The sequence below is a fragment of the Meriones unguiculatus genome, chromosome X (assembly GCF_030254825.1).
Source record: "Meriones unguiculatus strain TT.TT164.6M chromosome X, Bangor_MerUng_6.1, whole genome shotgun sequence".
NCBI classification, from domain to species: Eukaryota; Metazoa; Chordata; class Mammalia; order Rodentia; family Muridae; genus Meriones; species Meriones unguiculatus.
The window spans coordinates 90,684,238-90,710,954 of record NC_083369.1 but is presented as its reverse complement, the minus strand read 5'-3'; positions in this window follow the sequence as shown (position 1 = coordinate 90,710,954).

Sequence of the window (26,717 nt, the reverse complement as noted above, 5' to 3'; positions counted from 1 at the left end):
CCTGCAGAAGTTGACAGAGAATTGTGGATTATGGATACTTAAAGAAAGCTAAAGATTTCTGAAGAATGTGAAATGTAGGACTATGACCCATTGATTCTACTTAGTGAGGATTTTCTAGACTCAGTTTTTTTAATAGCTTCACTTATGCTGGGAGAAAAATGATGAAAAGAACACAGAAAGTAACATTTCCTTTTTCCTGTTGATTTGGACTCAGGGAAGACCATGAAGTCAACAATATGTGAAACTTACCTTGTCATATTCCTCCATGTCCTATGATCCTCACACCAAAGGGGAACAGGCCTCTCTTCTCCTCCAAAGCTTACTGTGGTTATCACCCATTTGCAGCATCAATCAGAACTTAAAAGGCTGTTTGAACTCTCTAAATTCTGACAACATTTACGTACTAAATTCTTGTCCTCAGCAGCCCTACATTTTGTTGATTAGTCAACTTATTTTCATCATCTATACCAAACTCCACATTCTCCCCATAAGATTTGACTCACATGGAATGGTCATCTTCAAACATTCCCATGTCATTCATTGCCAGAAACTCCTCTCTTAGCCAAAAAAGGCAATATACAGCAAGCCTATAGCCGACATAAAAGTAAATGCACAGAAACTTAAATCAATCCCACTTAAATCAGGGACAAGGCAAGGATGCCCACTCTCTCCATATCTCTTCAACATAGTTCTTGAAATCCTCGCTAGAGCAATATGACAATTGAAGGAGATCAAGGGGATACAAATTGGAAAGGAAGAGTCAAAGTATCACTATTTGCAGATGATATGATAGTATACTTAAGTGACCCCAAAAATTCTACTAGGGAGCTCCTACAGTTGATAAACACCTTCAGCAAAGTGGCTGTATACAAAATTAACTAAAAAAAAATCAGTAACCCTCCTGTATACAAAAGACAAAAGGGCTGAGAAAGAAATTAGGGAAACAAAACCCTTCACAATAGCCACAAAGGACATAAAGTACCTTGGTGTCACCCTAAACAAGCAAGTCAAAGACTTGTATAAAAAAAATTTCCAGTCTCTGAAGAAAAAATTAGAAGATATCAGAAGATGGAAAGATCTCCCATGCTCATGGCTTGGCAGGACTAACATAGTAAAAATGGCCATCTTACCCAAAGCAATCTACAGATTCAATGCAATTCCCACCAAATTACCAACACAATTCTTTACAAACCTTGAAAGAAAAATTCTTAACTTCATATGGAATAATAAGAAACCCAGAATAGCTAAAACAATCCTCTACAATAAAAGATCTTCTGGAGGTATCTCCATCGCTGATCTCAAGCTATACTATAAAGCAACAGTAATGAAAACTGCATGGTACTGGCATAGAAACAGAATGTGGATCAATGGAACAGAATAGACGACCCAGAAATAAAACCACCAGCTTATGGACACCTGATTTTTAACAAAGATGCCAAAACCATACAATGGAAAAAAAGATAGCATCTTCAACAAAGGGTGCTGGTCTAACTGGATGTCTACATGTAGAAAAATGAAAATAGATCCATACTTATCACCCTGCACAAAGTCCAAGTGAATCAAAGACCTCAATATAAAACCAGACACACTAAAACTGTTAGAAGAAAAAGTGGGGAAGAGCCTGGAACTCATTGGCACAGGAGACAACTTCCTGAACAGAACACCAACAGCACAGGCTCTATGATCAACAATCAATAAATGGGACCTCATGAAACTGAGAAGCTTCTGTAAAGCAAAGACACTGTCATCAGAACAAAATGACTACCTACAGATTGGAAAAGGATCTTCACCAACCCTTTATCTGACAGAGGGCTAATATCCAGTATCAAGAAGTTAAAAAGCAAAAAATTAAGCAATCCAATTAAAAAATGGGAAACAGAACTAAACAGAGAATTCTCGATAGAGGAATATCGAATGGCAGAGAAACACTTAAAGAAATGCTCAATGTCCTTAGTCATCACAGAAATGCAAATCAAAACAACCCTGAGATTTCACCTCACACCCATCAGAATGGCTAAGATCAAAAACTCAAGTGATGGCACATGTTGGAGAGATTGTGAAGAAAGCAGAACCCTCCTCCACTGCTGGTGGGAATGTAAACTTGTACAACCATTCTGGAAATCAATCTGGCGCATTCTCAGACAATTAGGAATAGCTCTTCCTCAAGATCCTGCTATAGCACTTCTACGCATATATCCAAAAGAGGCTCAAGTACACAGTAAGGACATTTGTTCAACCATGTTTGTAGCAGCTTTAGTTGTAATAGCCAGAAGCTGCAAACAACCAAGATGCCCCTCAACTGAGGTATGGATACAGAAAGTATGGTACATATATTACAAACAGTAAGACACAACAGAAATCTGACTTTATTTCCTTGGGCTATTTCATGTTTATGTTATTATAATTAGTTCCGTTTATTACTTTCTTAAATATTATTTGTTCTTTTTCTATGATTCCAAACCTGAGCTAAGAAAATATAGACAAAATAAAGCACAAAAATATGTCCCATCTTTCAAAATAATCATAAGCTATTAATTCATATTAGATGCATGGAAAAACAACAGGAAGAAGAAAATGCTGACTCATGATGAAGAAATGGAGACACATGCTTCTTCAAAACTCAAAAGCCATTAAAATGAATATTGTCCTAAAACTAATTAAATGATCATGCTAAGGATTCAAGACCACATTTCCATGGTTTGTGCTGTTAAATCGAGATAAATCCTAATCTGTTGATGCTTTACTTTGTCTGAACTTAACCGGAAACCAGCATAAATAGTCAGGGAAAGTGGTCCTTACAAGGCATAGAACACAGTAGCCTGATGAGTAGATGTTTAGGTGTTTTTTTCTTCATGTTTTGACTGCATGTATGTGTAAACATCACTTGTGTGCCTGGGACCTCTGTGCCATGTGCCTAAAGAAGTCAGAAGTGTCAGATCCCCTGGAACTGAAATTATAGAATGTTGTGAGACACTATGTATGTACTGGGAATTAAACCTGGATCCTCTTGAAGATCAACCAGTGCTCTTAACCTCTAAACCATCTCTCTTGCTCCCAGCATATGTTTTCTAAAGAAGTTTTCAGTCTCAATATCAGTTAGGAAAGTTCTTATGTTAGTGACTTTTACTTATGTTAGTGAGTGTTTGCAGGGCCCCAGATCCAGGATCTCTCTACTATCTAGGAGCCAGACATCAGATCCCTCCCACCCACAGCCTCCCTAGAAAAGTAAAAGCCTCCCTATAAAATGGACTAGAAAGCTAAATGACCATTGTTTTGTGGTCATTTCAATATAGTAAATATTAAAAACAGAAAAACTACCTTTCTATTGAAACAACAGTAAATTTGCAGCTGAACATTATTATATTTATTCCATTCTGCCTTGTAACTAGAGCAGGCTTAAAAAGTAACTTAAGGGCAGGGAGGAGATGATGGAGGGACGAAAGGTGGGATTGGGAGGAAATGAGGGAGGGGTGCTACAGCTGGGATACAAAGTTAATAAACTGTAACTAATATAAAAAATAAAAAAAATTTAAAAACCAAACAAACAAACAAAAAAGAAACTTAAAGGAGAGAAGGTGAATTTTCCAAAATTAGTACTTTTACAATAAAATCTTTTGTCTGAAATCCCATATTGTTTCAAATTTTTTTATTCTTCTAATCGTAAAAATGAGTTTTTTACATCTTATATCATCTAATGACTGTGGTGGGACCTGTGCTACAAATCTCTGTGGCATGAATCCTGGGTAGATATTATCCGGTAGATCTAGTACCTCAGGGCTGTACACACTCCCTGCCAGCAGTGTAGCAACAGCCTTGATCTTCCATTCCCCAGTGTGATCATTAAGGATGAGTTGCCTCTTAGAGTCCTTGTCTATTAGTTCTTTCAGCTATGAAAGTAAGTTTCCTCTCTCATCTCTCCTCCTCTTTCCCTTTATTCCTTCTCTGTTTCTCCCTTTCCCTTACTAGTCAATTGGAGTTTTCCTTCTAGTACCTTCTGTAGAGCTGGTTGATGTGTTGATATTGTTTAACTTTAGTTTTCTCATGGAATATTTTGTTTTCTCCATTTATGTTGATTGAAAGCTTTGCTAGGTATAATAGTCTGGGTTGGCACCTGTGGTCTCTTCGAGTCTGCAGTCTGCATGACATCTGCCCAGACCCTTCTGGCTTTCATAGTTTCTGATGAGAATTTGGTGTGATTCTGATAGGTCCACCTTTATATGTTACTTGGCCTTTTCCCTTGCTGTCTTTAATCTACTTTCTTTGTTCTGTAGATTTAGTGTTTTGATTCTTATATGATGTGAAGAGTTTCTTTTCTGGTCTAGTCTATTTGGCGTTCTGTAGGACTCTTGTATGTTAATGGACATCTCTTTAAGTTAGGAACATTTTCCTCTATGATTTTCTGGACCTTGGAGCCTAGATTCTTCTTTTTGATCTATTCCTATTCTTAGATTTTGTCTTTTCATTGTGTCCTTCATTTCTTGGATGTTTTGTGCTTTGAAGTTCTCCGATTTTATTTTTTCTTTGAGAGATGCATCAATTTCTGCGAGTGTATCTTCAGCAACTCAGATTCCCTCTTCCATCTCTTGTATTCTGTTGGTGATGCTTACCTTTGTGGTTCCTGATCATTTCTCTAAGTTCTCCAGCTCCAGGGTTTTCTCTGTTTGTGTTTTCTTTATTGATTCTAATCCTGTTTTGATGCCTTGCACCATTTCCTTCATCTGTTTGAATGTGGATTCCTGTCTTTCCATGATGACCTCTATTTTTTGTTTCCTGTCTATATGCCACTAATTGTGCCTCTACTTGTACCTCTATTTTATGGCTATATTTGCCTGTGTTTCTTTGAGAGCTTTATTCGTTTCCTCCTTGCATGCCTCCAATAATTTGATAAACATAGCTTTGAAATCATTTTCCTGGGTTTCCAATGAATTAAAATGTCCATTTATTTTCGGGGTTGCTGGTATAGCCATGATGTCCTGATTTTTCTTGGACATTTTCTTATGTCCTCTAGCCATCTGCTTATCAGCAACCTTTACTGTATTTTCATGGAGTCTGTACTTCAGACAGGGTCTGTCTGTCTTTGGTGTCTAGATTATACTTCAGGAAAGTGAGAGATGTCCACCTGTTCGAGAGTATCTGTTGGTATTTCAGCTGTAGCTAAGGGAGGAAAGTTGCAGGTGCATCTGCACAAACACAGGAGTGTGCGTGGAAGTGAGCCTTGAAGGACAGGGTGCTAGAGTGTGTAGATGCCAGGAAGAGTGGATCATAAAAGCAGGTGTGGTTGCTGGTGCAATTCACAGGAACAATGAGTCTGCCCAGGTGCCCTGAATGCCTCAGTGGCCCACAGAACTGTTGTACTGTCCTCCAGGAATTCAGATTTCTCTGGGCTGCACCATCTTGACTCTAGGAAGTGTTTGCCTGGACTCCCCAGGGAGATCCACAGAACAGGAGCTTCAATGTTAAGAATGTTGTCCCAAGGATCCTTATGTTGCTCACAGTGGGGCTATGGGTGGGAGGGATCTGATGTCTGGCTCCTAGAGTAGAGAGATCCTGGAACTGGGGCTCTGCAAACACTCACTTGGAGGTGCACTCACTTGCTTGTGGGCCCATGAGGAAAGCACAGGGTTCCCCCTGTTCTATAATCTCAGATTTGTGCACACAGGGGCAAATGATTGTGTAGGAGATCCTTGAGTTCAACAGTGTCTTCTGTTTGGCCTCCAGGCAGGGAGACCTGTACTTAGGGTAGTGGCCTCTGCTGTCTCAGTCACCCAGCATGGAAGCTCCTGCTTGGGGAAGTGGTCCCCACAGCAGCCGAGCTGGGAGGCAGGTACTGCTGCTGCCTCTGCAGTCTCAGTCACCAAGCAGGAAGGCCGGTGCTTAGGGCAACCATTGCAGCCTCCACTGAGCAGGGAGGCCTATGCTTGGGGCAAGGGGAAGTATAGAAGGGTTAAATATTCTCCAATCTCAGACCCTGGAGATGTCCACAGATGACCTGGATCCAAACTATCTCAGCTCACTGGTTGTCCCCTGTAGTCCAGGAAGCCTCAATGTCGATGTTCTGGCTTCAGTCACCCCTCCACCCACCAATCAGTATTTCAGAACCTCTGCCCTTCAGATATGGTGTGCATTGATCAACGCTATCTTGGATCACCCAAAACTGTGCTTTTGAAATGCTGACTGTAAATTTTCAAATGAAATTTCAACACTTAAGTTCAAGTACCATGGAATTTTCTTCATTATACTATGTGCCAAGACTACTAACACCCTATGTTTTCTTAGTCTTTTTACTTTTACTTCCTTCTTTTCTCAGCTACTCAACATCTCCTAAGCATGTCATGTAGTGGTTTCACACTGATATCATTTAGAATTTTCCTGATAGAAAAATAAAGCAAAGCATATTATATGTAATTGATTGAGGTTCATTTAATTAATGCCAACATTCACTTCATTTTCTTCAATAAATTATTTAGATATGAAAACAGTTTTTTAAATTAAAAATGTTTCTTTTTAATTAAATTTAATTTTTTATATTAATTACAATTTATTCACTTTGTATCCCAGCTGTAGTCCCCTGCCTCCTCCTGTTCCAATCCCACCCTCCCTCCATCATATCCTCCTATGCCCCTCTCCAAGTCCACTGATAGGGGAAGTCCTCCTCCCCTTCCATCTTACCCTAGCTTATAAGGTCTCATCAGAACTGGCTGCATTGTTCTCCTCTGTGGCCTGGCAAGCCTGCTGCCCCATCAGGGGGAGGCAGTCAAAGAGCTAGCCACCGAGTTCATGTCAGAGACAGTCCCTGTTCCCCTTACTAGGGAAATCACTTGGATACTAAGCTGTCATGGGCTACATCTGAATAAGGGTTCTAGGTTATATCCATGAGTGGTCCTTGTTGGAGTATCAGTCTCAGAAAAGACTCCTGTGCCCAGATATTTTGTTTGTGTTGCTATCCTTGTGGAGTTCCTGTCCTCACCTGGTCTTACTATCTCCTCCTTCTTTCCTAAGATTCCCTTGCACTCTGCCCAAGGTGTGTTTATGAGTCTCAGTATCTGCTTTGATACAATGCTAGGTGGAGTCTTTCAGAGGCCCTCTGTGATAGGCTCGTGTCATGTTTCCTGTTTTCTCCTACTTCCAATGTCAGTACTGTTGGCCTTTCAGAGTGAGGATTGATCATCTCACCAAGGGTCATCCTTCAAGCTCATCTTCTGTAGGTGTACAGATATTTGTAGGTTTATTCTATATTGTATGTCTAGTATTCACTTAAAAGTGAGCATATAGCATGTGTGTCTTTCTGCTCCTGGGATAGCTCACTCAGGATGATGTTTTCTATTTCCACCATTTCATGCAAATTTCATGATTTCCTTGTTTTAATTGCTGAGTAAGTACTGCATTGTGTAAACATACCACAATTTCTGTATCCATTCTTTAGTTGAGGGACATCTGGGTTGTTTCCAGGTTCTGGCTATTACTAATATACCTGCTACAAACATGGTTGAACAAATGTCTTTGTTGTGTATTTGAGCATATTTTAGATATATGCCTGGGAGTGGTATAGCTGGATCTTGAGGTAGCACTATTCTTAACTGTTTGAGAAAGCACCAGATTGATTTCCAAAGTGCTTGTACAAATTTACATTCCCACCAACAATGTAATTCACCTTTCTCCAAATACTCTCCAGCATGTGATGTCACTTGAGTTTTTGGTCTTATCCATTCTGATGCATGTAAGTTGAAATATCAGGGTCATTTTAATTTGCGTTTTCCTGATGGCTATGTTGAGCATTTCTTTAAGTGTTTCTCTGTCATTCCAGCTTTCTCTACAGAGAATTCTCTGTTTAGCTCTGTACCCCATTTTTTAACTGTATTACTTGATTTGTTGCTGTTTTACTTCTTGAGTTCTTTATGTATTCTGGGTGTTAGCCCTCTGTCATATATAGAGTTGATGAAGAACCTTTCCCAATCTGTAGGTAGTTGTTTTGTTCTGATGACAGTGTCCTTTGCTTTACAGAAGCTTTTCAGTTTCATGAGGTCCCATTTATTGATTGTTGATCTTAGAGCCTGTGCTGTTGGTGTTCTGTTCAAGAAGATGTCTCCTGTGCCAATGAGTTCCAAGCTCAACCCCACTTCTTCTTCTAACAGGTTTAGTGTGTCTGATTTTACATTGAGGTCTTTGATCCACTTCGACTTTAGTTTTGTGCAGGGTGATAAATATGGATCTGTTTGCATTTTTCTACATGTAGATATCCAGTTAGACCAGCACCCTTTGTTGAAGATGCTATCTTTTTTCCATTGTATGGTTTTGGAGTATTCTTAAATATGTTGGTTTTTTTTTTCCCCTGGGTTTTCTATTCTATTCTGTTGATCCACCAACTGAGTATGTTTTACCAAACCATGCCGCAATGGACTGTACAAAATTTAAAGCACTTTTATAGATTTTTAAATCTGTTGATTGATGAGTTATTTGTAGCATTATCTCTTGTGAAAAATCACTGTTACGCAAACACATAATACACATTATTTCTTATATACCAAAACATTTAAAATTAAGAAAATAATAACAGTCTCATGATATTTGTGCAACAGCATGTTGAAAAGTAATTACAGTATTGATTTGACAGTAAAAATGAAACAATAGAAGTGGACTCCGTAATATATTCTTCTTCAATCGGAGGGTAATTTAAATTATGAAATTGATGAAAAAAGCAAAGTGATCAAACCCTAAAACCAGCTATCACTAACTTTCAAACATTTTATTTTTAAATGTGCTAGTAACTTGTCTACATATTACACAAGCAAGCACTTTTATGTAACTTGTAAATTTTGAAAGTAAGTTTCCCATCTGGCAAGCTATTAACAATGTACTTGATCACTTTTAGTTTGGAAAACTGATGTGCAAGCATGAGAAACTGTGTTCAGATCTCCATCACGAATGCAAATAACCAAGTGTGGTAATGTCAGTCTGACAAGTTAAAGCCTACACAAAGTGTTTACTTATAATTCCCCATTAAAGGCTAGCAAGATTGTATGAAAGGTGATCTTTGCCTCTGTGGTAATGGATTCAGAATATATTTGCAGGAAAGTCAACTTCAGTTCTGAATTATTGACTTATCTAGCATGTACCTATTTTATAAAGTACCATTGAGAAATAGAAACAGGAACTATTTTAATAAAGCAGGTTAATTTTCTTTAATTTCTACACTTACAATGGATAATTACACTCTCATGAAAGCAATTATTCAGTCTTATAATAAGAATAGAAACTATTCATGCATTCCTCATTACACAGAGAAAATTGCTAATCATAAATATCTTTAGGATCCTAAATTACAAAACATGAGAGAACACAAACAGTTGCTGTCAGTAATTGGCTCCACCTAGTGCTGAACAATTTGCAATAACAGCTTCTGAATAAAGCTCAGTTACAAAAGAGGGCAAAATGTAGGATAGAGAGCCATCTAGTGACAATTTTAGCAGTTAAGACAGGATCAGATGAAAGGGGAGGAGGTCCTCCCCAATCAGTGGACTTCGGAAAGGGGCAGGGAGGAGATGAGGAAGGGAGGGTGGGATTGGGAGGGAATGATGGAGTGGGATACAGCTGGGATACAGAGTTAATAAAATGTAACTAATAATAAAAAGAAAAAAGAAAAAAAAGAATTGTATTACCTGTTGCAGGGTATCTTATGAAAGAAGTGGGAAATAGTAACATCTGGAGAGGACAGAAGCCCCACAGGGAGAGCAATAGAACCAAAAATTCTGAGCACAGGGGTCATCCCTGAGACTGATACTCCAACCAAGTAGCATGCATGGAGATAACCTAGAAGCCCTGCACAGATATAGTCCATAACAGTTCAGTCTCCAAGTGGGTTCCATAGTAATGGGAACAGGGACTGTCTCTGCCATGAACTGATTGGCCTGCTCTTTGATCACCTCCTCCTGTCGGGGGAGCAGCCTTACCAGGCCACAGAGGAAGACAATGCAGCCACTCCTGATGAGACCTAACAGACTAGGATCAGAAGGAAGGAAAAGAAGTCCTCCCCTACCAGTGGACTTAGGAAGGGGCGTGTGTGGAGAAGGGGTAGGAAGAGAAGGGTTGGGAGGGGATGAGGGAGGGAACTACAGGGGGGATACAAAGTAAATAAAGTGTAATTAATAAAAAAAAAATGGCCTAACTCAAAAAAACTTGCTTCCATGTATGTGGACCTATCTGCATTGCCCCCGTGGCACGCCTGGATTGGCTACCCAGAGGCTATTTAAGCTGTGGGCTGGCTTTCCCCGGGGTCCGAGGATTGTTCAATGTTCCTGAATAAACTGCATTGAAAAAAAAAAAAAAAAAAACTTTATTTAAAGTTTTATAAAAAAAAAAAAAAGATGAACAGTGCTAAGTATCACCTTTTCCGTGAATGTAGACTATTTTCAATTTGTTCCATAAATCTTTACATTCTAAAATATTGGTCAGTGTGGCAGCCCATTTGTAGTTATTGTCAAATTGGAATGCGCATGTGTGCAGTGAAACTCGGCCTTTCAGCCCCTGTTACTATCTAAGCTTGGAGGCTAAGAGATTGACCCTGGCAATTTCACAAGAAGGTTCTGACCTGGAGAACTAGATAGTAAATTCCTTGCTACCATGGTAACCACACAGCAGGCTCTGTGTAACCTTGAGTGAGCTCTCCTATGTTTTGACCAAGTAAAGCTCCTACGTGAGAAACTGCTTGTACTTTTCTGCCTACTTAAGTGTAAACCTGACGTCCATTAAATCGATACTTTGATCAGCATGTAGACTTGTTGTCCTTCTCTGTGTTGCCCTGTCTCTCTCCCCCTAGCCCTCTTTCAGGTGGTATTCAGGTGTCGATGCTGGTTGGTGACAGATGGAGCCGAAACCCCAAGAACCTGAGATGGAGGACCAGCTGAGGCAAGTTATAAGGACCACAGGAGCGCGCGCAAAGGAACTGACTAAGGTAAATTCGGATGGCCCGAAGGGGCAGGGAACTAATAAGATGGGATATATCAGATCCCTTAAATAGGTTTTTAAGACACAGAGAATTAGAATAAAACTCCATAATCCTTTTACTTTGTAAAACTAAAGAGTTGCTTGGAAAATTAGAGCAGCAAACAGGCAGAAAAAAAGTACTTCTAAGGTTATTTCAAATGTTCACAAAGGAGCTCAAACATATTTGTGTAATTTGAGAGCAGAAAATAATTTAGGAGCTAAATAGTGAAGATGAAACGGAGTCAAAGAAAAAAGCTGCCAAGTCTCATAATTCAGACTGGCCTCCTGCGCCTTCCCCCAACCCCATGGTTGTGGGTGGCACGGGATCACTGCAGGAAGATATAACTGTTCTCTGAGAGAAAAATCCAGTTAAAAAGAGAACAGGTTCAACTATTAAATATATATATAGTAATAAATAATAATAATAATTTTAATATAACACAAAAGGAGTATTCACTCAGAGTGGACTTCCTTTTGTGCAACAGTTGGCTTTTGAGAATGTTAATTTAGCCTGTAAAACAGCTATCAAACCCTATCAAACTAAAGCAAACTTAACTGGTTATATTAAACTTTGTGCTAATATTGGACCACTCTCAACTATCATGTTAAAATTACAGCTGAATCCAGTAAAGAGAGTTTCATTTGTCTGTTTAAATATATGGTCATCATAAATGGTTAATATATATCTAGGTTATAAATCAAAAGTAATTAAATATATTTTAAAGTTATATTTAAACTGTTGTTTAGAATATATATATATATATGCATATATGTTTATAAGGTCTGTAAACACATATTTTTAAAAGGCACCCATATGATATAACTCTGTCATCTTTGCTATATGATATGGGTTAAAATTATTATAAAACCTCTTACTTAACATAAATTTTGTTTCCTTTTAGACTGAAAAGACAAGTCTCATTTTAAATTGGTGTTGGTTTTAAAAATTGGATTGTTTGCACTGGTAAATTTTAAAGTTTGGTTTTGACTTTTAAAATTATCAGCATGCTTTATGATTTCACTCCTAAAGAGGATGCTTTGTTTTAATATTGCATGAACAGGTTTTAAAAAATATTTAAATATTTAAAAAGCAGGTACTACGGTTGTTTCTTGTCTTTGTCTCTGTTTTTGTTGTTGTTGTTGTTGTTGTTGTTTTTGTCTGCCGGATGTGTGTTTTGGTTTCTGGTTTTGGTTTGCTCACAAGATCTGGGGAAGATCAGAGAGTTTCCAATCTGGTGGAGGGAATCTGGAGGACACTCCAGTTCCTGGGAAGGGGGCCAAGAGAGGGCCCCAGGGGCCTGGAAAGGCCCTACTTCTTTTGGGACTAGGAGAGAGGGTGGCTGGGACCCTACTCTGTATGGAGAGAGGGCTACTGGAGCTCTCTCTCCATCTGGAAGTTGTGGAGAGGGCCATGGGGGCTCTGCTCCTTCTAGAATCTATGTTTGGGGAGGGGCATGAGGGGATCAACTCCTTCTAGAATCTGTGGGACTTGTGTCTGGTAGGGGCCAGTCAAGTCCTGGTATTTGGGTATTCTGGTTACTCCAAGGTGGCAATGTCGGATTTCTATGTTCCTTATGTATGTGTATGAGCATATGTTTATCTGTGTATGTATGTTTATCTGTAGACTTGGACTAACAATACTGATATTTTTGGACATGAGACAGTTTAAATCAGCACCTCTGAGTTTGGTCCTAGACCATCAGATTTAAATTCTGTAAAACATTTTAAAATTTATCAGATATTTTAAAATAATAACCATTGGGCAGTCTAACAAAGAACTTGGAACAGTTTCTCAACACTTTGGGGAGGGGGGACAAAAGACCTTGGTATTTATTTTATTAATTTAGCAAAGTAAAACCAAGCCGTGCTGTTTAAGCCAATTAAAAAAACTTGCAGTTATTACAATGTATCATGTCAGAAAAAAAAACTATAAAGTATGTTGTTCTTCATTTAAAAAGGCTGGAGATTCTTCAATGCAAAATGTTTGCTTATGCTTTTTTAAAGGAAAAAAAAAGGGACTGTAGCTCCATTTTAGCCCAGGATTATACAGGGTTATATTCAGATTATTGTTAACCATTATAGGGCACATAGTTCCCTCTAACTCACCATGGAACACACCTATTTTTATAATTAAAAAGACATCTAACAAATTTAGATTATTACAAGATTTTAAAAAATGAGACTATAATAATTATGAGAACATCACAACCAGGACTCCCATCATCTAGTGGGATTCCTCAAAACACTTACAAAATTATTTTAGATTTAGAAGACTGCCTTTTCTCCCCATTCCTTTGCATCCTGAGGATTGGCATAGATTTGCTTTTATTCTCCCTTGTATTAATTTTAAAAAAACTATGAAACGTTATCATTAGAGAGTGCTGCCACGGGACCTGGTAAATATTACTACTTTATGTCAACAATTTGTAGTTAATGCCATTAGTCTAATAAAAAATAGCTTTCTATTTATATTATTCATTATATGGATGATATTTTATTAGCCTTTCCTATAGCTCAAGATGTTATGGCTTGCTATACAGATCTGTCTAAGGCTTTGTCCCAAGCAGGATTAAAAATTTCTCCAAAAAAGGTACAAACTAAAAATCCATGTAGTTATTTAGGTTTTAATTTATTTCCTCTAGCTATTAAACATCAAAAAGTACAAATTAGAAAAAATAAAGACCCTTAATGACTTTCAAAAATTATTAAAAAATATAAATTGGCTTAGGCCATATTTAAACCACTGGACAACTTATGCCATTGTTTAATATTCTTAAAGGGGATACAGCTCCTACCTCCTCCCAAAAATTGACTCCAGAGGCTCAAGATACATTATTAATAATAATAAAGGCTTTAAAATATCAATTTGTAACACATTGGGATCCAGATAGTCCTCTCCTATTACTTGTATTTTAAATACAGTCAACTCCTACTGGATTGTTATGGCAATCTAATCCTCTATTATGGACCCACTTGTCAGCTAGTCCCAAAAAAGTAATTTTGCCTTATTATGAGGCTATTGCCCAAGTCATTGTGTTGGGACACACCCAAGCGAGGGCTTACTTTAAAACTGAGCCTTCCAAGATTATTATACCATATAGTAGAGTTTAAATTAATTGGCTTTATGCCAATTCAGATAAATGATTACTTTCTTTGGCTACAACTAGATAATCATTACCCTTCTAAGATTATTCAATTTTTTACTTTACATAATGTTGTTTTTCCTATCATAGTTAAAAATAAACCTTTAAAAAATACTTGTTCTATTTTTTCTGATGGCAATGCTAAAGAAAAAGCTGGTTATACTGTTAATAGACAAAAAGTTATTTTACAAGTTCTAGGGTTATCTGCTCAACTTGCAGAATTGATGGCTATCCACACAGTTTTACAACATTTTTCTGAATCTTTTAATTTGTTTACTGATAGTGCTTATATTGCTCAAGCTATTCCTAAGCTTAAAACAGCAGGCCAGATTCTTTCCCCCACTCGGGCTAGTCAAATGTTTGCTCATATTCAAGGACTTATTCAGGCTCGTCATAATCCTTTTGCTATTCATGTTAGAGCCCATTCTGGCCTCCCTGGACCTCTTGCTTCAGGTAACCAGACTATTGAAAAAGCCTTAATAACCTTGGCTCAAGAAACACCTATACAAAAAGCTCATTTGGCAATCATATGAAAGAAGGAGTTAGTATGATATGGAAAGGATAGGAGCTCTACAAGGACCAAATATATCTGGGCACAGGGTCTTTTCTGAGACTGACACTCAACCAAGGACCTTCTATGGATATAACCTAGAACTTCTGCTTAGATGTGGCCCGTGGTAGCTCAGTAACCAAGTAGTTTTCCAAAGTAAGGGGAACAACGACTATTTCTAATAGGATCTCAAGGGCAGGCTCTTTGACGCCCCCCCCCCAGGGGAGGAGCAGTCCTGTTAGGCCACAGAGGAGTACTTTGCAGCCAGCCCTGAAGATACCTGATAAAACAGGGTCAAATGAAAGGGGAGGAGGTCCTCCCCTATCAGTGGACTTGGAAAGGGGCAGGGAGGAGATGAGGGAGGGAGGGAGGGAGGGAATGAGGGAGCAGATACAGCTGGGATACAGAGTTAATAAAATATAACTAAAAAGAAAAATAAAATTAAAAAAAAAGCTCAATTGGCTCATAAATGACATCATCTTAATAGTCACTCCTTACATTTAACTTATGGCCTTACCAAAGAACAAGCCAGAGAAATTGTTAGAAAATGTAACAATTGTGATGTCTTCCACCCAGTACCTCATCTTGGGGTTAATCCCCGAGGGCTAACTCCAGATCAGCTATGGCAGATGGATGTGATTCATTTTATGGAATTTGGGAAATTAAAATCTATTCATGTAACTATTGATACCTGTACAGGATTTATTTTTGCTACCTTGCATTCTGGAGAAGCTGCATGCCACATTATAGATCGTTGTTTGGCTACTTTTGCTGTCCTTGGCGTGCCACACCAAATTAAAACTGATAATGGACCAGTTTATACCAGCAAGCCCTTTAAAATTTTTTGTAAAAAATTAAATATTAAGCATGTAACAGGTATTCCTTATAATCCTATGGGCCAAGGCATGGTTGAACGTGCCCATGCCACCATTAAGATGTATTTACAAAAGACAAAAAAGGGGGAGTTATGTCCTCCTCGTTCATCCAGAGCTTAATTTAAATTTTTTAACTTTGGACAAACATGGCAAATCTGCAGCTAAACATTTTTGGCACCCTAAAACCTCCATGGTTAAATGGAGGGACCCCTTGAATAATACATGGCATGGACCCGACCCCATTTTAATTTGGGGACGAGGATATGTTTGTGTTTTTTGTTTGTTTGTTTTGTTTTGTTTTGTTTTCAAGTTAAAGATGCTGCTTGATGTCTGTCAAAGAGACTGGTGCAACAAGTGGATTACTTCAAGGAACCAGATCATTCTCCAAGTGATATTGCTATCCTGCTGCAGCTGATTCATCCAGTGAAGGCTAAATTACACTTTTAGGTCTTAGTACCCAATCCCCTCTTGTTCTACCGGTACATGTTAGCACACCTTTGTTTGGCTGGTCTGGTATTATTCATCTTTGTCATTGCCAGATGTGTCCACTTAGCTCAACAGTGCCAAGCTAGATTTAATGCCATTGAAACAGCAGCATGCTGTGAATCCCTCGCCCCAGGTAATGGCTTGGCTTTCCCTGCTCAATCGTCAGCTTTAACCTCTCCTTTCCGGTGTGATGGGCCGGTTAGTCAATGACGGGTTCTGGGTGATCGGATATTTACCAACCTAAGATATGGAAATCCCCTATAAGCGGGATTCTCCCATGATGGGTTAGGCATTTATGGGGAATCACCCCCACCTAGGACAGGCACAGTCCCTTTGTTTTAATTCGAAAGGGAGGAATTGTGGCAGCCCATTTGGAGTTATTATCAAATTGGAATGCGCATCTGTGCAGTGAAACTCGGCCCTGTTACTATCTAAGCTTGGAGGCTAAGAGATTGACCCTGGCAATTTCACAAGAAGGTTCTGACCTGGAGAACTAGATAGTAAATTCCTTGCTACCATGGTAACCACACAGCAGGCTCTGTGTAACCTTGAGTGAGCTCTCCTATGTTTTGACCAAGTAAAGCTCCTACGTGAGAAACTGCTTGTACTTTTCTGCCTACTTAAGTGTAAACCTGACGTCCATTAAATCGATACTTTACTCAGCATGTAGACTTGTTGTCCTTCTCTGTGTTGCCCTGTCTCTCTCCCCCTAGCCCTCTTTCAGGTGGTATTCAGGTGTCACTGCTGGCTGGTGACAGGTCAGAACTACTACAGCCTGTAAGCTCAATTCAGTGCTTTGGTACAATATATGAATTAACAATACTTTTCATTTGTGGTATGTGTGTATGTGTGTGTTCATGTGTGTGATATTTTGTGACTGTAGAGGCTACAGAACAACATTGGGTATTTTCCTATATTGCTCTCCATCTTAGTTTTTAAGATAGATTTTTACTGAACCCGGACAGCAAGTCCAGTGGATAATGCTATCTCAACTTCTCAAGATCTAGGGTCCCAGGCTGACACCACCACACCCAGCCTTTCATATGGATGATAGGAATCTGAACTCAGGTCCTCATGCTTGTACAAAAAGTACTCCACAAACTGAACCATCTCCCTAATCTATATTTTTTTTTTCATTTTTCCAGTGCCAAAAAAATCAAAAGAGCAATAGCATCCCGTGGCATATGAAAACTACATAAAATTATCTTATTGTCCATAAATAAAATTTAAATACAACTATGCCAATTTTTGTATGCTGTGTGTATTTACAATAAGCCCCTAATGAAAATATTAAGTAGATAAAATCATATGTGCAGCAGAAAGTCTGAAATACTTTCCAACTGGACCTCTACAGAAAAAAGGGTTTGCTGACCTCCCTGTAAAATATATTGCAATAGAAACTTGAAAAATATCCCATGAAAGAGTGTGTAGTTTTATTTATTGTGTATGATATGTGTTTGTATATATCTATAATTTTATCTCTGTTCTCTTTAATATAATTATAATTTGCTTCATTTATTAGGTTTCAATTAAACATCACATTCCACAAACCTAAATACGGTTATTTACACAGCTTCACTCTGGAGATTTCTAGGCTAAGAATTTCAAGTTTGGATTCCATTCTTATTTTATGTTTCCCCTTTCCTTATGAGTTTAACCCATATCTGAATGCACAAAGGCTCCATGAGATTCAGGCAATTTCTATGCCTCCATTGTACTGTGTAAGAGTCCTTCACACATCTAGCTACTTTTTACAAGGGCTCTGAAGTGACAAGTAGTGGTAAATCATTAACTAACATTTCTAATATATCTGCAAAAGATATTGAGGATCTCTGAGCACTGTGTGTGGAGATGAAACCAACTCCAAATTCCCTTGTCTAGAGATTTCAATAGCATGATGTCTGTAAAATAGAAACAAGCTCAAAGAAGACAAAGATGCTGGTGGTAAAGGTTAGAAAATTCCAATAAATATACACTAAAAAACAGTTATTAGGGCTGCACTTCCTGGTGAAAAGTGGAGAAATTAAAACTCACAGGAGGGAAATGATATATTATTGTTATAGACATTAACTAGGTTGCTCTGTTATCACAAAATAATTTTGAAATGTTCTTGTAACTTATACTCCTACCATGAAAGTAATTTAAATAAAATATTACATAAACAGAAGTCATAGAAATTTCATAGAATGCCCTTATTCTATACTCCATAGAAGATACTCTATCCCCATAGAAGATTTAACTCATCAACAGCTTTTTCGAGTACCTGTTAGGACACAGATATAATTAGAGTTCTAATTTCTGTACATATAAGCACATATCTTTATTTTAAAAAAGAGTAGATATCTTAACAAGTGTGAGTTGAATTAATACTTGTGGTGTTGATTCTCATTACTCTCATTGTTACTGTTAAAATACCTACCACATCTAATCTAAAAGCTATAGCTCTGAAAAATGGAAAGAAATACAAATATTATTAGATGATGGAATTAAAGAAAGAATGATTAAAGTATCTACCTAAACTAAAATAGCTTATAAATAGTAGTAGCATATTCTGAATCAAGGTCATTCTTTTAAGTTAATGAATTCAGTTAAAGTGGGGTTTTTTTTGCTTTTATTTTTTTAATTTTAACTTTTATTTTTATATTAATAAGCTTATTCATTTTGTATCACCACTGTAGCCTGATCCCTAATGCCCTCCCAATCCCACCATTCCCCCCTCAACTCCTTCCATGCTCCTTCCCAAGTCCACTGATAAGGGAAGTTCTCTTCCCTGTCCATTTGACCAAAGCCTATCAGGTTTCATTAGGACTAGCTGCATTGTCTTCCTCTGTGGCATGGTAAGTCTGATCCCCACTCAGGGGAGGTGATCAAAGAATCAGCCACTGAGTTCATGTCAGAGACAGTTCCTGTTCCCCTTACTAGGGTACCCACTTGAATACTGAGCTGCCATGGACTATGTCTGGGAAGGAGTTCTAGTTTATCTCTATGCATGATCATTGGTTGGAGTATCGGTCTCAAAAAAGAGCACTGTGCCCAGATTTTTTTTTCTTTCTATTGCTCTCCTTGTGGAGCTTTTATCCCCTCCAGGTCTTTCTATCTACCCCTTCTTTCATTAGATTCTCTGCACTCTACCCAAAGTTTGACTATGAGTCTCAGCATCTGCTTTGATACCCTACAGGGTAGAGTTTTTGAGAGGCCCTCTCTGGTAGGCTCATGTCTTGTTCCCTGTTTTCTCCCTCTTCCAATGTCAATCCCATTGGCCTTTTTGAGTGAGGATTGATCATCTTACCCAGGGTACTCCTTGCTTTGACTCTTTAGGTGTACAGGTTTTAGAAAGTTAATCCTACACAACATGTCTAACATCCACTTATAAGTGAGTATGTGCCGTGTGTGTCTTTCTGCTTCTAGGATACCTCACTCAGGATGATCTTTTCTAGATCCCATCATTTGACTGCAAATTTCAAAATTTCCTTGTTATTAATTTCGGAGTAACATCCCATTGTGTAAATGTACCACAATTTTTGTATCCATTGCTCAAATGAGGGACACCTGGGTTGTTTCCAGGTTCTGGCTATTACGAATAAAGCTGCTATGAACATCGTTGAGCAAATATCCATATTGTGTACTTGAGCATAGTTAGGATATAGGCCTAGGAAGGTATAGTTGGTTATTGAGGAAGTGCTATTCGTAATTGTCTGAGAAAGATTTCCAAAGTGGTTTTACAAGTTTTCATTCCCACCAGCAATGGGAATCTTCTCTAGTGCTGGGTTGCTGTGTAGCTATTGCTTAAATTTATTTTTGTCATGGAATATTTTGTTTTCTCTATCTATGTTGATTGAAAGCTTTGCTGGGTATAGTAGCCTGTGTTGGCATCTGTGGTTCCTTTGAGACTATATGACATCTGCCCAGTCCCTTCTGGCTTTAATAGTTTCTGCTGAGAAGTCTGGTGGATTTTGATAGTTCTACTTCTATATGTTACTTGGTCTTTTTCCCTTGCTGCTTTTAATATATTTTCTTTGTTCTGTAGATTTAGTGTTTTGACTATTATGTGATGTGAGGAGTTTATTTTCTGGTCTAGTCTATTTGGTGTTCTATAGGCCTTTTGTATGTTAATGGACATCTCTTTCTTTAAGTTGGGAACATTTTCCTCTATGATTTTCTGGAAAATATCTTCTGGACCTTGGAGCCTAGATTCTTCTTTTTGGTCTATTCCTATTATTCTTAGATTTCATCTTTTCATGACATCCTTGATTTCTTGGATGTTTTATGTTTTGAAGTTTTCCGAGTTTACTCTTTCTTTGAGAGATGTATCAATTTCTGCAAGTATATCTTTAGCATCTCAGATTTTCTCTCTTCAATCTCTTGTATTCTATTGGTGATTCATACCTTTGTGGTTACTGATCATTTCTCTAAGTTCTCCAGCTTCAGGGTTTTCTCTGTTTGTGTTTTCTTTATTGATTCTAATTCTGTTTTCATGTTTTGCACCATTTCCTTCGTCTGTTTGAATGAGGATTCCTGTCTCTCCGTGATATCCTCTATTTTTTGTTCATTCCTTCTCTATATGCCACTAATTGTGCCTCTACTTGTGCCTTATTTGTTTGGATGTGGTTTTCTGTATTTCTTTGAGAGATTTGTTTGTTTCCTCTTTATATGCCTCTAATAACTGGTAAGCATACATTTAAAATCATTTTCCTGTGTTTCCAATTAATTAAAATATACATTGACTCTGGGGGTTGCTGGTGAAGCCATGATATCCTGATTTTTTTGTTGGATGTGTTTTTACACTGATCTCTAGCCATCTGCTTGTCTGTAACTTTCCTTGTTTGTTCCTAGAGTCTGTACTTCAGACTGGGTCCATCTTTATCTGGTGGCTGGAGTATTCTTCAGGAAGATAGGAGAAGTCCACGGGTTTGAGATTGTGTTTTGGTTTTCAGCTGTAGCTAAGGGAGGAAGGTTGCAGGTACAGGTATACAAGTGCAGATGCGCAAGCCAAAAGCATTTGGGTGGAAATATGCCCTGAAGGACAGAGTGTGTAGATGCCTGGAATGTGGGGCTTACGAGCTGGAGGGAGTGTGGGGGCTGGTGCTGTTCAAGGGCTCAGTGCACATGCACAGGTTCCCAGAGTACCTCAGTGGCCCACAGGCCTGTAGTACTGTCCTCCTGATATTCAGATCTGTCTAGACTCCAGGAATTATTTGCCTGGATTACACTGGAAGACCCACAGAACAGAGACTTTAGTGTTGAGAATGGTCTCCCAAGAATCCCTATGTCGCTCATAGTGGGGTTGTGGGTGGGAGAGATCTGATGTTTGGTTGCTAGCATAGAGGGACCCTGGATCTGGGACTCTGCATGCACTCACTTGAAGAAGCACTCATTGGCTCACAGGTCCAATTGGACAGCACAGGGTTTCTCTCTGTTTTTTACTTTCAAATTTGGTCCCACAGGGACAAATGAGAGTGTAAGAGATCTGTCACCTCAGTGGTATCTACTGTTTGTCCTCTGGGCAGGGAGACCCTTATTTGGGGTGGCCACTTCTGTTATCTCAGTCATGGAGCATAGAGGCTCCTGTTAGGGCTAGCTGCCACAGACCTGGAAGGCTGGTACAGCTGCCTGTTGGGAGGCCCTGAGGTTTGTACAGTTGCCTGCCACTGCTGCAGACCTGGGAGTTCGGTACAGTTTTTCACTGGGAGTCCCTGGGAAGCTCGTTCAGCTGCCTGCAGAACTGGGAGCCCTGTACAGCCATCCGCTATTGCCCACCTCTGCTGTCTCATTTACCGAGCAAGGCTTGGAGCAGTGGGCACTGGGAGTCATCTCTGTCAAGGGTGGATGAGGGAGGCTGGTCAAGGGGAAGTGCAGGGGGTGTTGAATATGCTCCACTCTCAGTCTCTGGAGATGTCCGAGGGTGACCTGGATCCAAAAGGACTCAGCTCCTGGGATATCCCCTCTTGTCCAGGAAGCCTCAATGTCAATGTTCTGGCTTCAGCTGCCCCTCCACTCACAAATTTCAGAGTTTTGGATCCTGTGCCTCTCAGATATGGAGCAAGCTGGTCACCGCCATCTTGGGCTTCTGATCTTCAGTAAATGTTTAATAAAACATTTATTGAATATATTGCACTATGTTTATAATTGTTATAGATTCAATAATTCAAGTACATGTTGTGATAAAAGTAGATGAAATTGTTAGGACTCCACTGATAAAAGGTCTGTAGTAGTGCTGAGCCAAGGACTCAAATTAGTGAGTGTATACCATGCCTGTCTTTCTGGTTTTGGGTCGGGTTACCTCACTGAGGATGATCTCCTCTAGCTCCATCCATTTGCCTGAACATTTCCTGATTTCCTTGTTTTTAATTGCTGAGTAGTATTCCATTGTGTAAATTTACCACAATTTTTCTACCCACTCCTCCATTGAGGGAAATTTAGTTTTTTTCTAGATTCTAGCTATTACAAATAAAGCTGCTATGAACATAGTTGAGCAAATATGCTTATTGAATGGTAGGGCATCTTTTGGGTATATGCCCAGGACTGGTATAGCTGGATCTTGAGGTAGTGCTGTTCCAAATTTTCAAAGAAAGCCTCAGATTGATTTCCAAAGTGGTTGTACAAGTTTGTACATTGTACATTTCCACCAGCAATGGAGGATGGTTCCCCTTTCTCCACAACCTCTCCAACATGTGTTGTCACTTGAGTTTTGATCTTAGCCATTCTTATAGGTGTAAAATGGAATCTCAGAGGAACAGAAGAAACAGGATGGGAGTGTACTATAGAGTGCTCTGAAAGGATTCACTCAACAGGGAATCAAAGCAGATGCTGAGACTCAGGGCCAAACTTTGGGCAGAGTGTAAGGAGTCTTATGGAAGAAGAGGGGGTGGGATTAGAGGGACATGGAGGGAACAGTAGCCTCACAAGGAGACCAACAAAACTAAATGGTCTGAGCCCAAGGAGTCCTGCAGATACTGATGTGCCAACCAAAAACCATGCATGGAAAGGACCTAGACCCCTGCTCAGATGTAGCCTATTGGCAGCTCAGTCTCCATGTGGATCTCTGAGGGAGAGGAGCAGGGGCTGCCTCCATCATGAACTCAGTTGGCTGCTCTCTGGTCACTCACCCCTGATGATGCATCCTTGCCAGTCCACAGAGGAAGAGGATCCAACCAGTCTTGATGAGACTTAACAAGCTATGGGCAGATGGCAATAGTGGAGAACACCCCCTTTCAAGAGGACTGTGAGAAGGGGATGGGGGCAAGAGGGAGGGAAAACAGGACTAGGGTAGTTAAGGGAGTGGCCTTCAATCAGGATATATAATGAATAAATTGTGAAGAAAAAATTTAAAAAAGAAAAAAGAATTATGTTTCTAGGCCAACAAAATCTTTTCAAGGAAGATGTTTTAAAAAATATAGAAAAGAAAGCCATCTTTTATCACTCAAGAGGTGCTAGAACTAAATCTCTACATAGAGATCCAAAAGATGATCTAGATCATCTGGGGGGTGTGGCAGGTACATGACCATGATCCTTTGGGTTAAGAGAGAGAATACATAGATTTCAAAGTCAAAAAGTTTCAATAGTCTATTAGCTTTCAGGCCACCAAAATCAAGTTTTGTTGCTCACTACTTTGATTGAACAAAAGGCTTTATCCAATTCTTAAATCTGAATTTTAAATTTAAATTTAATGAGCAATAAGGTTTAAAAAAAAAAAGTTAAAAACTTATAACTACCCAGATATTGAGTGGAAAGACTTTTTCTGGGGAGACACATGCCATTTCTGCTAACACCAGTTAGGGAGCCCATGGCAGACCGAAGTATGGATACTGCCAAAATATAACTTGGTGAACCATGTGTTTTACTTTGGTTGCTTACATATGGGCGAGAGGTTACTTACTGTAGCAAAAATGACTCAAAGATAGATGCATCACCAAATCCCTCCCAACTATGGATAACAGCTCACAAATGCTGTGAAGTTGGAATATCCTGTACAACCTTCAGGCAGCTCAACAGGTTCGAGAGTGCCCTATCCAAGTGATACATATGGTCTAAAACCTTTTACAGGCAGCTGGTCAGTTTTCAGAGTCTTCTCTGCAGTTTGGCTTTTCTGAGAATCTTTTTTTGCAGCCTCTTTCCAGGCAGCTCAGCTGGTTTCTGGTTTTTTTCAAGTGGCTGATCTAGTCTCAGAGTCTTTTTGCCACTTGGATTGTCTGGTAGTGACACTTATCAGTCTTTACTCTATATCGCCTTGGTGAGGAAGGAACCTAGTGAATCTCCTCAGTTTCATGGACCTCCTGAAGTTATTTTGAGTTGTTTACTCTCTTTCACGAGATTCCCTGCAGGGTTGAGTGGTTGAATCTAGAAGGAAACTGTTACACAACACCATATGTGGTCAAATCCTATGTGTGGAAGGTAACAGAGTTCAAGGTAGAAAAAAGACAGCAAATTCATTTCAGGAAGCCATATAAGAACTTAGAACACTGAAGAAAAAGAAAGATGGAACTACTCAATAGTAACCCTGGGTACTGGGAGGTTTTTTTTTGTTTTGTTTTGTTTTTGTTTTTTTTGTTGTTGTTGTTTTTTGTTTTTGTTTTTTTTTTTTGCCTTGACTCAAACACTTCATTGACAAAAGATTAATGAGGAAAAGTACCTCGAGTATTTCAAAGACAAATTGGAATATACTAATGGATACATTGCCTTTTCATTCATTCAAATGTTTGGCAATTGTGCTTTTACTGATTCAAATTCTACTGCTATTTCCATTGTAACTTCCTCTCTGCCTTCTGGAAGAACTTGGGTAATAATAACAGAACACACAATTGGTCATAAGCTCCCTCTTCATACACACATATGCAGAATGGTCCATGAAAAACCTTGGCCTTATAGAACTTCAAAAAGTAAAGGCAACAAATAATAAATAAACAATTTAAATTATATCAAACATAAAGGATTTTATACAGAAAAAAAGTTCACCAGAGTTAAGAGAAACCTAAACTATAGAAGAAAATTTCAGTAAATGATATACCTAATAAGAGGTTAATATCCAACATATATAAGAAATGTATTCCAAGAACAACAAACCAATATAATATAAAATGGAAATTATAAATAAAACAATAAATATAAATAAATATAAAAATACTTTCTAGGTATTTGTGAAAAGATGACACAAGTATTTAACAACACTAGTCATTAGGGAAGTTGGAAAACATGGGAGGCATCAGCCCACATCATTTAGAATAGCTGTTATTTAAAAGATGTTGGAAAGATGTCTAGAAAGGGAAACTTTGTACTCACTACAAGTGAAATAAATGGAATTGAATAGTAGCCTGCTTCTAGCACTTGCCACAGTGGAAAACTATAATTTTAAAAGTATGATATGTGGGCTGGAGAGATGGCTTAGGGGTTAAGATCACTGGCTGCTCTTCCAAAGAACCTGGGTTGGTATCCTAAAACGTGGAAGTTCACAACTATCCATAATTCCAGATGATGACACCCTCTCACAAGCACACATGGAGGCAGAATAACAATGTAATTTTTTTAGGTTAACAAAAAACATTTATTTTACTCAGCAATCTATTTCACTGATTATATTCATAACTGTATTTATATATCACCAAAAACATGGACATTTGCTTTTAGTAGACACATGGGATTTGTACACAAACTTGAACTTTTGTTGTTTTCCTCTAAAGTTTTCCTCTTCCATTATTTTACTGTCTCAGTAAATGGAATTTATTCAATTTTTCTAACTACATGTGTTTGTTCTCCCCTTTTGCATGTCGTTACAAAAAGTAGCTGTAAGGTATTAAATGTGTGATGTGTGTCACATCTTGTAGACTCCTTCTGTATGCATGGACTATTCTCCAACAGTCAGTTTTTCTTGAGGGAATTTGATTCCCACAGGCTTCTGACCTTGTCTGCAGACATTTTTCATTGTTATGACTCCCAGAACTGCAACTGGAATTTAGTGAAGAGGCTCCAAGATTTTGCTAATCATACCACAACACTTAGGGTACCTGCTTTTCTAACAGAGCTGAATCTTGTCAGGGTACTGAGTTTAGAATCCTCATCATCTGCAATCCAATGTAATTTTTTTTCAATGCAGTTTATTCAGGAACCTTGAACAATCATCTGACCCTGGGGAAAGCCAGCCCACAGCTTAAATAGCCTCTGGGTAGCCAACCCCAGCGTGCCACGTGGGCAATGCAGATAGGTCCACATACACGGAAGCAAGCCAGATCCTCAGCCTTAGCCAAATGTGGAATTGTTCATGACAGAGAGCACTCACCATCGGGAAGGTGGAAGGCGGAAACCAGCTCCATCTTTAAGGCGCGGCATTACACAGCTCTCTACAGTTCCCCCTTTTTGTTTTAGACGCATCAGGCAAGAGTAGAGGTCTGATCTCTGATATTAGAAATAAATTGGGACTTTGTACCGATGTTCATTTAGGTGTCATCCACCCAAAGAGCATCAGACCCGTCCAATACCTTTTTCTCAGAGGCGGGACCTGGGGCATCAACCCGCATGCAATCAGACTTGCTCTTCTCTGGGTTGAAAGCGGCTGACCCTGAGTGCAATGCTTAGCCTCGCATCCTGGGCGTAACATTTTAGCTTTTTATGGTAGCCAACCATGCTTGGGGAGACTGTCCTGCTTCAATGGCTGTAAAGGCCTGAATTTTTAAAAGTATGATAGAAAATATT